The sequence below is a fragment of the Tursiops truncatus genome, chromosome 6, assembly GCF_011762595.2.
Source record: "Tursiops truncatus isolate mTurTru1 chromosome 6, mTurTru1.mat.Y, whole genome shotgun sequence".
In the NCBI taxonomy this organism is placed as follows: domain Eukaryota; kingdom Metazoa; phylum Chordata; class Mammalia; order Artiodactyla; family Delphinidae; genus Tursiops; species Tursiops truncatus.
In genome coordinates this window covers 86,949,384-86,962,255 of record NC_047039.1, presented here as the reverse complement: position 1 = coordinate 86,962,255, position 12,872 = coordinate 86,949,384, and the positions used below count along the sequence as shown (strand labels likewise).

The 12,872-nt window shown below is 37.0% G+C and overlaps 1 long non-coding RNA gene across 1 annotated transcript in view; it reads right to left on the bottom strand.

Annotated features, from left to right (window-relative positions):
• Positions 1–12,872, bottom strand: part of LOC141278899 (uncharacterized) — a 196,344-nt gene that overhangs the window by 26,152 nt on the left and 157,320 nt on the right. Inside the window, exon 2 of the long non-coding RNA XR_012332300.1 lies at positions 8,673–8,746. This is a non-coding gene — a long non-coding RNA (uncharacterized lncRNA). The remainder of the gene's footprint in view (positions 1–8,672; positions 8,747–12,872) is intronic.

Here is a 12,872-nt window from a genome sequence, read left to right as displayed (position 1 = left end):
AGGTAACATCCTGGATTTATAACTGACATCGGAAGCAGGGGAGGGAGGGCAGTCTTGTAGGACTGAACCCTTAACCTGTGGAATCTGACACTATCTTTGGGTAGATAGTGTCAGAATTGAGTTGAATTGTAGGACACTCAGTTGATGTCAGAGAATTCGCTTGACTGGGTGGGAGTGGGGTGGAAGAGGAGTGGTTAACCTCATCCTCATGAATTAAAATTTGCATCTGGACACTTTTAGAGTCCAAATCACTTATAAACTTTTAAAGCATATACATAAGTTATTCTGTCACTTTTGTGCCTTCTCTCATTAGCCCTCTTCAGAGTTAAGTCTTCTTGTAATAACATTGTCCCTGCCCTGGTATAGCTTACCTCTAGTGTAATACCCACGCCCTGTGTTGATTGCTGCTATCATAGCACTAATTGTTGGAGTGGTTCTGCAGATGCATGAGAAAGAAACATAATTACTTAGGTTTATGTTAGAAAGTGTTAAATTATTTCTATCTGTAGGGTTTATGTGTTTTACTTATTTAATGTCTAGAGGTCTTTAAGATGCTTAAGATAAGAAGAGAAGGAACAACAGGAATAGTTGCAGACTGTGTTGATGACACCGAGTATTCTGGGACAACTCTTGGCTCACAGAAAAATCAGAAGTCATAAATAATCTTATATTCACCCAGGAAATTTCTACATATAATCTAAAACTCATTTTTACTAGAAAACTCATCAAATTGTGGAAAATGTCTTTACAATAATAATTACTTCACTAACAAGTTCTTTTCAATTACTTAGTTTTCCAACCAGTGAAACAGCCAAATCATTATGGTATGTTCTTTCAAGCAGTTGCAAAAGTAAATAGGTTTACCTCAGTCTCTTATCAAATTGTTCTTATGTTTAGAATATATTAAAAAGTGTTGGTTGGTGAGATCTCTAAGGGAACTATTTGGTTTCCCCTTTTTGACTCAGATAGATTTGGCCATATCTGCAGCACAGCACTTTTCTAAATGTACTTCTAAATATGAGAGATTTTTTTCCAAGAAGGTTTTGAAACTGATCTTGAAGGCAGTATCAGACAATTTTTCATTTGTTTGTTTGATCAGGTTTTTTTGTTTTGCTCCTAGTCAAGACATTTCTTTTTAGCTCCAAAATTGCTGATGATTTTTCCTTCAAAATTTGCATGCTTGGCTTTTAAATGTTGCTGGAAAAGTGTTTCCTGCAGTAATTGTTCAGTTTCTTTTTTTCACACAACAGATCCTGGAATTGTCTAATTTGCATCTCCCCAATAATAAAGCCTATACTTTAAATAAATATCTCAGTATATCCTGTGTTTTTTTATGTTGATGACTGTTGCTTAGTACCGAGTCACTAATCCTGGCTGAGAAGTAATATCATCTTTGCTTTCAAGTTTTTGTTTTGTTTTTGGGTTTTTTGTTATTTTGTGGGAAGCCTCAGGGACTAGACAAAAATGGCAAGTTTTCTAATCTGTTGCTACAAATAAAATGTCCTACTTTCCAAACTTTCATGATGAAAATATAAGCTTGGCTGACCGAGAAGAGCAAGGTTCTGCTGACTTGTATGCACAGGTGTGTGGTGAAACTTCTTAGGAATACAGAACACAAAACTTATTTTATCCCAAATTCTAAGTAAAATGTTTACTTCTTGAAAACATACCATGCTACACAGACGTAGAAAACAAATTTATGTTTACCAGGGAATAAGCGGGGGAGGGACAAATTGGGAGATTGGGATTGACAATATACACTACAATATATATAACAGATAACAAATAAGAACCTACTGTGTATCACAGGGAACTCTACTCAATACTCTAATGGCATATATGGGAAAAGACTCTATAAAAAGAGTAGATATATGTATCTACTGATTCACTTTGCTGTACACCTGAAACTAACACAACATTGTAAATCAACTATACTACAACAAAAATTTTAAAAAGAATGCTTATCCGGTGCCTTCACTCATACCCTAGCACACCATCTGCTAGGTGGTGAATATATCCTGCTGAGAAGCCTGGTTTACCCTCCTGCCCCAATCTGGCCCTAACCACAGTGAACTTCTCAAACTGCAATTAAAGTGATTTTTTTCTCTTAATTATAATTCTTATAATATCACTCTGCTGCTTAAAATACTTAAAAGGGGTTCTGCTATCTCTGTTTACCTCCAGAATATAAGTCAAAACTCTGAAACCAAGTTTACAAAGCTTTTGATGGTCCATCACAAACAGGTTCATGCCTGCCTCTGCAGCCTCCAAAGTTACAATTTATCTCCTCACATACATTCTAAACTTTTCTCAGTTCCCTGAATTTGTCACATTCTTTTCCTTTGGATCCTCGCCTGTGCTATTCCCTCTGGCCAAATCACTGTCCCAGAACTTCATACTCCCCTCCTTTCTTGGTTAGTTCCGCTTTATCCTTCAGATAAAGACTTTCCCACCTTACCAAGTTTAGGTCAGTTTCTCTCAGAAATGAACATGCAATCTCTACTTCCCTATCATAGCACTTTCCACATTATTTTGATTTCCTGGTTGTCTGTTCTTCCTGTGATCTTCCAAAGGCAGAGACAAACTGTCTTTATTCTGCTTTATTCTTAGTCTTTAACATAGTGCCTTGCAAATGATTGGGATTCAGTAAAAATTAGTTGAAGTAGTGAATGGCCAATGTAATAGGCAACCACCAGTCGAAAGTCAATCAAGAGACAACATTACAAGAGGAACAGCATATCTTTCCCAAGGCTTTAAATTTTACAATGTGCTTTCCATTCTATGATTTGTCCCTCTTCCTCTCCTGCCACCCAGATGAGACCAAAGAGTACATATCTCTTTAGAAGTGCACAACAGGACTCTGATGTGAGGTGGGTTGGACAGGAGATAATAATCTTTCCTGAGGCACATGCACACTCCCAAGGGGGCTTTTGTAATACTTCTTACTCTATATTGTAATAATTCTTTCCTCTAATAGTCTGTAAGGATTTTAAGAGCAGCAAGCTTGTCTGATCTCCAGTGTTGAACCTTGAGTCTAGCATATAGTACTAGAGTTTATCATATAGTACATTTAATGAATGAAAATCAATTTCATCCTATGGAAACCTTGGCCTCAGAAACAGAAGAACATATTTGAAGTTCACAACTACTAAATTGTTGTGGAGGCATGAAAGGCATAGAAATCAGAATTTTTGACTCAGAATTTGATCATATTCCAAATTTTTGATTCAGTTAAATAATTATTTAATAGTAATCTGACTCTAAGTTAAAAGACACACCAGACTGGCAAAAACTATGTAATAAATTCCATGCCTCTAATCAGTAAAAGAGGCAACCAGTAGGTAGGGAAACACAGACCTCAACTTCTCTAAAGGTGATGTCAGGCAAAGTGTAATACAGAAGAGAGACAAGTAACCAGGCAGCCTCCTTTCTGAGTCTGAACCACAGGTTCGTCTTCATTATGGTGGACAATTTTATTCCATCTCTCTCTCTCTTTTAAATTTCTCATTGAGGTAAAACATATATAAACAAATGAACACAAATCAAAAGAATAGTGCCAGCACCCCAAATGCCCCCCATTGCACCCCCTCTCAATGACTGCCCCGTTCCTTCCATTCTACTTTCCATCCCTTTTCCAGATGTGTTGCTAGTATACAAGGCATATAAGGAAGAAATGTCACCATCTCTGGAAAGAGGGCTCTCACAATCTATTAGAAGAGGCAATTTTATTCTAATGGATATGAGACCATGCACTAAGAGGCTGGCAATCTGAGCAAATTAAGAAAACTCAAAAGAGGGAATCTTTTGTAGACTGAGATGGGGGAAACAAAAGTCTTCAAAGAGGAGGTGAAAATTTAAAGAGAGTTTTGAAAATTAGTTTCCCAGGTTGGAAAAAGGAGAAAAGTAGAGTATCCCAGCCAGAAGAAAATATCATCATGGTGAAAGGAAAGGGACTAGCTATTTGAGTGAAGGCTGGTAGTCTAATGTGATGTGGTTAGAGCAGCAGGTTTCAATCTTGGTTTGTGATCAAAATCACCTGTTAGGCTGTTCGTGGGCTACACACTAGACCTACAGAATCATGTACTCCAGGGATACAGGGATAAGGGATACATGTGTGGGTTATTTACAAAGCCTCACAGTTATTTTGGTTTGCAGACAAAATTGTGAATGACTGGACTGGAAGAAAAAGTACCTTAAAGAATGTGAAGTACTATGTAGATGGTGAGTCAGGGTGGATTGGAAATTTTGAATGCCAAGGTATATATTTTGGCTGTATTCTTTATTGTTTCCTAAACATGCCTAATTATAAGAATTCCAAGGATACTGGTAAAAAATCAGCTTTCTTGACCCCACTCCAAACCTACCAAATAAGAATTGACAAGGGAGGGGCCTGGAGATTTCTCTTCCTCCCGTCCTCCCTTCCCTCCCTCTCTCCCTCTTTCTTTCCTTCCTTCCTTCCTTTCTTTTTTCTGTTATAAACTGCATGTTTGTGTTCCTCCCCCCACCATATTTATATGTTGAAACCCTAATCCCCAATGTAATGTTATTTGGAGATGGGGGTCTTTGAGAGATAGTGTTCATGATGGGATTAGTGCCCTCGTAAGAAGAGAGAGCTTGCTTCTCTCATTCTCTGCCATGTAAGGACACGATGAGAAGATGGCCACCTGCAAACCAGGAATAGGTTTGTCACTAGGAACCAAATCTGCTAGCACCTTGATCTTGGACATCCCAGCCTCCAGAACTGTGAGAACAAATATTTGTTGTTTAAGCCAACCAGTCTATGGTAATTTGTTATAGTAATTTGTTATAGCAGCCTGAGTAAAACTCTCCCTTCCTTCCTTCCTTTTTCTCTGTCTTTCAAAAGAACTCAGGCAATTTTCATGATTACTCACATGGGAAACTTTTTGTTTTTCAGCCGGTTGGGAGTCATTTAGACTTTATAAGAGTCAGATCTTTCATAAAGATCATCCTGGTAGAAATTCATTTCTTGAGGAAAAGAAAGATTTAAATGAGGGAGAGGAAATAAAGGCTTGTTATATAATTTTGGGGCTAGCTGATTAGGGGCGACCTTAGTCTTTAGTGTGAGACTATGTGCAACACATACCTGGTGCTCAGAAATGTGTTAATGTACTGTTTTAAAGGGCATTTTAATAGGTGAAATAATGAGGATGTGGTGAGCATTTGAATATGGGGTGGGGAAGAAGAAGCGCTGAGCACGATTTGGAGATTTCTAGCATGAAATGTTTGATGAGTGGTAATGCCATGCAATGAGACCGAATTGAGTGTTACTTCTTAGATTCAAACTTAAGAAAAAGACTGTTCCTTAAAAAGAAGTTATCAGCAAATGACTTTGAACACCACAGAACCTCATATAATTCCTCTCCCCTCTTTATACTTCTGTCAAGTCATAGCCATACCTCCAACACAAATCTCATACTCACACAAGTGATGTGTACTTGCATGGAATAATGGGTTGTGCATTTAAGGTCCACACTTTAGACTGGCAAAGCCAATTTTCACACCCATCAGATCCTCTCCCTTTTGCTCCACTCTCCTTCCTTACTCAGAGCAACTATTTTTTCCTCTATAATAGCTTTCGTACATAAAAAAGAGAGAGAGCATGGCTGACTGAAATGATGGCTGTCTGATTTTGTTATAGTATCTGCTGCAAAATTCCGAGTGAGCAGTGTAACTTGGTGCTAGAATTTGAAACAGAAGGGCAAAACGCTAATTGAATCTAATCTTCAAATAACCAGAGTAATAAAAGAGAAATAAGGGTGGAATTTCATAGAAGTTCAATTTGAGAACTCTTGTAGCTGCTCAATTTGAGAACTCCACATAACAATTACCTGTATATTAGCTGATCATAGGTGAGTCGATTTTTCACCTCAGTGAACATTTTTCTGGCAATAAAACAAGCGGTACTTTCTTCCTTATTACAGTAAAACTGCCACTGGGCTCCATTTAATAAGAATTAACTGTGAATAAATTACAGCATCAAATTATGTACCATGACATAACTTGGTGTGAAAAATCTAAGCAGCTGCAAGACCCCATGAAGTTAATTCAAGCTGAGCTCAGAAGAAAAACCCTTAATTACTTCCTGGAACCTGTGGATCTATTTTCAGTTCCTGGTGTCATTGGGATCACAGTTTAGATGAATTACCAGCAAATGCTCATGAAAGGCATCAGTGGGAATGCACTACAGAAATGGGGGTCAACTCTTTTTTATTCTTGGATTTGCCTCTGGCTTTTATTACTAAGTGTGTCTCTACAAATTGAGAAATCACAGCTGGATTTAGAAGAATCTAGATTTTATATTTGGAAGGAAACATATACTCATTAAGTTCTACCTCCCACAAAGAATAAGCTTCCCTCCTTTGTCATTTCTGAAAGATGGTCAGCCTCTGCTTATAAAAGCTCTATGAGCAGGGCTTATTACCTCCCAAAGCAGCTTATTCTTATGATAGGACAGAGTTTCAGAAATTGTGGTCAAAATCTGATTTTGGTAGTCTTTCTAGGTCTAGTTCTGTGAATGGGAATAGAGTTTCCCAAATTTGTGTGATTAATATCACCCTTTGCACTTGCTAAACCTATAAATTACCTGGCCTTTTCCCTTGGGAAATTCTGAACCAGAAAGTCTGAGTTTGGTTCTGGGAATCTGTATTTTATCACATATATCAGGTGATTATTGCTCTCAGATAAGTTTGGGAAACACTTCTCTAATCACTTCTCAGACACAAAGAATCATCTGGGGATCTTGTTAAAATGCAGATTCTGGTTTAATGAGTCTGGGATGAGACCTGAGATTCTGCATTTCTAAGGAGCTCTCAGGTGATGCCAATTCTTCTGGTAGGTGGACCACACATTGAGTCGCAAGACTCGAATAATGTCAAACATTTCTTTTTAAGATGATGGTTCTTAATATATTATTGAAGACAACAATTTCTCCTTAACTTCTATTTCTCTAATCACCAAGCTAAAAGTCTTTGATTACTTTAGTAATTTCTCATACAGTTTGGATATGCTGTGGTCTCCACACCCTTCATCACATCCTTCATCATCTTGGTTATTTTCTCCTGGCTTCACCCTGTTTTGCTAATCTCTCTCTTAAAATATAATGTACACAATTCAATACAATTCTCCTAATATGCTTTGAAATTTGTGCTCCAATCATATTGATTTTGTAATCTGCCAAAATCTTTAAATCTTCCCTGCTTAAACTGCTTCTAAGCATGGTCTTTAGAAGCTGACTTAATTTCATTTTGGTGGGTATATACTGAATCTATATGTTATCTCTGTTAAGTTTCCCATTTCCTTTATTCTTTGAGAAAAATTTGAATGTTATTGTGTCACCTGTAATACTAGCTATCCCTTCCAACTTTATTTCATTTTTCCTAGTTCTTCCTTAATGTCTTTTTCAGAATGCTGAAAAATATACAGTATTTGCTGACATGTTAATGGAGATGACTAATGTAAAGTGACAAGTTGCTGTCTTCTAGTGTGGTTTTTAAACAACTGCAACTCTACCTAAAATTACTATTATCCAGCCATTGACTTTTTAATATGGGCTCTACTGGTATTTTAGTTTCCACAATTCTTTGTTGTGTGGGACTGCCTTGCATATTGCAGTTCATTTACCATCCCTTGACACAACTCTCTAAATGCAAATAGCACTCCCTATACCTATTTCCAAATGCCCCCAGTATACAAGACCTTCCCTGATTGAGAACTATCCAGCCTATATTTTACCTTCTTTCCAGAGTATATCAGAGGAGTCTTTACCCACTACTTCTCTGAAATCCAGTCTCTTTGTGTTGACCTAAGACCATTCCTTGTGTAAGAGCTAAGACCATTGCCTCCACATAATTTAACTATTGGGACTAGCAACTGAGACCATCTGTGTCAATATGATTTAACTGTTTGCTCAGGAAATTTTTCACCAGAAAGATAAACTGGCAAATCAGTAAATAATTTCATTTTTTTGCTTGAATAAATTTTTACAGACTAAAGTACATATCTGAGTGAATGATTTTCACGACAGTTCATTTACATAGACACACAGCTTGCTTATCAGAGCAATAGTTTGATTATCAAGATTTGCTTTAAGATCTTCAACCTGCTGTTGCAACAGTTTTAAATGATATGTCACAAACTTTTCCCAACCCCAGTTAATTTCCTTAAATTACTTTAGCTCAGACTCCAAAGACCAAAACCTTCCCTAATTTCTCCCCTTTAAGACATTATTGAAACTATTAAGGTGGTGATCTCCCGTGCTTCAATAAGCTTGATGAACTCAGTTGGGTTAACAGTTTCTTTGGTGGTCTTGTGAGGGAGCTGACAATGTTTATTCACAAAGACTTTAAAATATTCCTAGTGGTGGGCTTTTGATATCTTGACCTATGAATCCTATGAAGATGCTGAATACTTGCTCCAAGCTTGTTAATGATTGATACATACTTTTGCCATTATTTAGGAGAAGAAAAGAAATGGAAAAAGAAAAGAAGAGGTATTGATGACGTTGATTGAAAGGAAATGATCAAGAAGAGGAGGAGTAGGTAGATGGAGAAGAAAATGAAGACAAAATAAATAATAAAAGGAGAGGGAAAACACTATGGGAAGTATGTAACAACAAAGAGGAATGAGGAAAAAGAAAAACTATGACGAATTACCTTTTCCCTCCTTGTTCTTTTCATCATGGAAATAGGTTGTGACTCCTTATTGTTCCCAGGCAGCATGATTTCAGCTACAAATATGGACAAAAAGAAGAAAGGTAATGAGAATAATCAGGGTATAGGGGACAAATACAAGGACATGACTGGTCACTTCACTCATTTTGCAGATAAGGCATACTCCTTCTTTGCAGAGATAACGCTTCCTACCCAATAATCTATTTGTTGTTGCTTTTGTTGTTGTTTTATTGTAAAATATACATAACATAAAACTGACCGTCTTAACCATCTTTAAGTGTACAGTTCAGTGGCGTTAAATACATTCACATTGTTGTGCAACCATCACTACCATCCATCCCCAGAACGTTTTCATCTTCCCAAACTGAAACTCTATACACATTAAACAATAACTCTCCATTTTTCCCTCCCCCCCAGCCCCTGGAATCCACCATTCTACTTTGTGTCTCTGTGAATTTGACCACTCCAGCTACCTCAGAGAAACAGATTCATACAACGTTTGTCCTTTTGTGTTTGGCTTACTTGACTTAGTGTAATGTCTTCAGGGTGCATCCACGTTATAGCAGGTGCCAAAACTTAATTCTTTCTTAAGGCTGAATAATAGTACAGTGTGTGTATATTTCACATTTTGTTTACCCACTGATGACAGTCAGTGGACACTTGGCTGTTTATACTTTTCAGTTCTTATGAATAATGCTGCTATAAACATTTGTGTACCAATATCTGTTTGAGTCTCTGACTTCAATTCTTTTGGTTATATACCCAGAAGACCAATTGCTGGTGCATGTGGTAATTTTTGTTTTCCACAGTGGTTTTTTATATTCCCAATGTGCAAGGGTTCCAATTTCTCTACATCCCCATCAACACTTGTTATTTCCTTTTTATTATTATTTTTTATAATAGTCTTTCTAATGGGTGTGAAGTGGTTTTGATTTGAATTTTCCTAATAATTAGTGATGTTGAGCATTTTTCATGTGCTTATTAGCTATCTGTATATCTTCTTTGTAGAAATGTCTATTCAAGTCCTTTGCCCATTCCTATCCAATAATCTATTGAGCAATGCTTGGGGCGAGACCAGATTGGTACCCCCAGAATGTGACACAATGAGTTATAATTAATATTTACTAATCTATTCTACAATTAATTGAGGTTCATTCTTTTTGACTTTTCCTAGACCACTTATGTAGTATTTTAGTTTTTGTTTCATTATAACTAATATATATCTATTTAGGTCCACACTACTGGGATCTATCCATTATCTTTTTAGAAAATTGAGATATTTACCTCTTTCTACTTCTTTTACACATTCCCATATAATAGAGATATCTTAAAAATTATTACTAGTTATTTTTAAATAATATTTTCAAGTGTCTTAAACTCTAAAAGTGTAATCTGCCTAATGATGCCTAATTTGGATGCTTCTAACAAGTAAATTTATGCAGGTGAATAGTGTGTGGCCCAACAGGTTTTGTTAGGAAATCTAAATGAATAGGTACAAATAACTTGGAAAATAAAACTTTTCTAAAGAACAGTTTAGACTTTTCAATAATGTTCTATAATGCAGCATAATATTCCACTTCTGGGCCTTCTATTTTTCTGGACACAGGAGGGTCAGACATTCATTCTTTGTTGTCTTACATATACATGTTTTCACATTCTTCCTAAGCCACTGTATTGTAGAGTACCCTATTCCTTCTTACGGAACCCAGGGTGAATTCTTGTACTACATGTGGAGAACACTGTGGTTCTTTTCATCTAAAATCTTTTATTTGCTGAATATGGAGCATAAGATAGAAGTGAAGAAATTAGTCTCAGTGGAAAACCAGTTTGTTAACCTAAGCAAACTACTTCATAAGAAGTAGAAGCCACAACTTCCCCCATTGCATGAATTTTATGCTAAATGAGCTGTTATAAAGCAACCAAGAGTGACTTAAACTGTAGGCCTGGGCTGCATTATTGACACGAGGAGCTCTTCCAAGAATGGAAAGCCAGTAACCAGATGGATGTGAGCTGGAAACAGTTTATGTGGATTTGAGAGTACAACCAAGACAAGGTGCAAGCATAAGGTGAGGAAGGAGTGAATGGCTGTGTAAATCCAGTATCATAAAACTCAGGGACACTGGCTAAACTCAAATCTAATCTAGGTAGACATCAGTTCCAAAAAATTCTGTTCTAAACAGGGCAGGCATTTTGTGTGACCTTATGAATTTGAGAACAACAGAGGAGACATTTGTGAGAAGGATGGGGAATGACCGCAAACTAAGGTCAGAGACTCAGTATTCCCAGCCTATCAGAGGGAGTTTAGTTTGTAGTTAGTCAAGTGGAGATACTGCACAGCATTGGTGTAGGTCAAAAAGTTTCAGCACGATGCTCTCACAGGCATCTGGGGTTCTGGACACCTCCAGAAACTCATTCATCAGGCATTGATGGCAGCTGTGAACTATTTCCATATTCCACTTGCTAGGAAGGAAACTATTAATACATTTTTGACTAGTGTCCATACTAGTTGGGGTTTAGCCTGCAGGGGTGCATAAATCATTCCCCAGATGGGGTTAAATAAGCCATAACTTAATGCTGAGATATGCGGGTGATATGGGGTAGAGGTTGGAGAGTGGTAAAGAGTAGCCAGCTTCCCTCTGTGGGTATCCTGGTGGAGAGACCATCATTCCTTCCTCATAGTTTATATTTCTAGGTCTAAAAGGAAACTGTTAACAACAATCAAATATTTCTTGTCATGATTGCTACCTTGTTATAAACCAGATTATGATCAGAGCCTTCTTTTATGGTGTTTAATTAAATTATCCCATCAACTATGTGAACTACATATTATCAGTTTTCATAGATCAATAAATATGAGGTAGAGTGGTAAAAAACTTTCCTTCATCTGACTTCAACTTCTGTGTTTCTCTTCTACATATCTTACTTTGGAGACATTCTTTTTATATCTCCCATATCACACAAAGCATCTGTATAAATTGACTTCAGAAATAACCCTTGGTAACATAGATTAATCCAAGCTGATTAGGCAAATTAAGCACAAACCAAGGTCCTGTCTTCTTACATATTGATACCTTGAGGAAAGATAATTTCTGAGACTACTTCCATAAACCTGGCCAACGATAGTAGTATATATCATTGCAAAACATGATAGCATGATGCGGTTGTATGATTCCATGTAGATCAGAAATCAGTTTTATGAAGTAATTTGTATTTTTATAAGTGCCATCCTCCTAGATGAAACAACAGCAGCAGTCATATTTTCTTAAATCATTATAGTTGCTTGTGCTGTAGTGTTTTTCATAACTTACGATAGGTCTTAATCCAGCACTAACATTTAGCAGACCATAGCAATATCTCTTCTGTGCCCTGTTTAATGCAAATAGATAACTAGTGCCAAGGCAGGCCCCAGTTGCTATTGTTCAGCAGTGTTTGCTCTGCAGCAGTTTTCTGAGCTCTTCAAGCACATCTTCCATCTGGCAGCTGCATATGTTTTAAATTTTTCTCTGTATAAAGCCCTTAGGCAATGCCATTTCATATATTTTGCTATTCAGGCCAAGTGAATAGCCAATCAGAATCTTCTGAAGAAGCCCTAGTGATCAGTATTGTTGATGAACTACAGGAAAATTATATGCATGTATTTGAATATTCTTCACGCATTAAAAGAATCTTTGAAAAAATCCTTAAATGCAAACTGTATGCTTGTTCAAAAAATTATTTTTTATTCTTCTCCTTGTTAATGGTGCATAGTCATCCATTGCCTTTCCCAGTCTTATAGTTAAGGTATCACTTGTTACCTTGCGCCTCTAAACTCAACTGTAATCTGAGGTCAAGTTGGTTAAGTCAACCACCTCTACTTCACCATCTACCCAGTCCTGGAATTTATGTTGATTCTTGCAGACTCAGTATGCAGTGTGCCATGGATGAAATTCCAGTCCATCTGAGCTGTCAGTGTTGCAGTATCTCCCATTCTTGGTTTCACATACCACATTGACTCATTTCACAGATGGACTCCTGCTTTGGATTTCCCCTCTACATGAAAACAGGTCTATTTGTTTTTGATATTTATACCTGCCTATCTCATTCCAGATGACTTCCCCAGAAAAAAAGCCGTGTGCTTATCTACTATAAGTGATTCAAATAGCTTTTTTTTTTTTTTTACAGATAGGGCTTTAAAAGTACTGG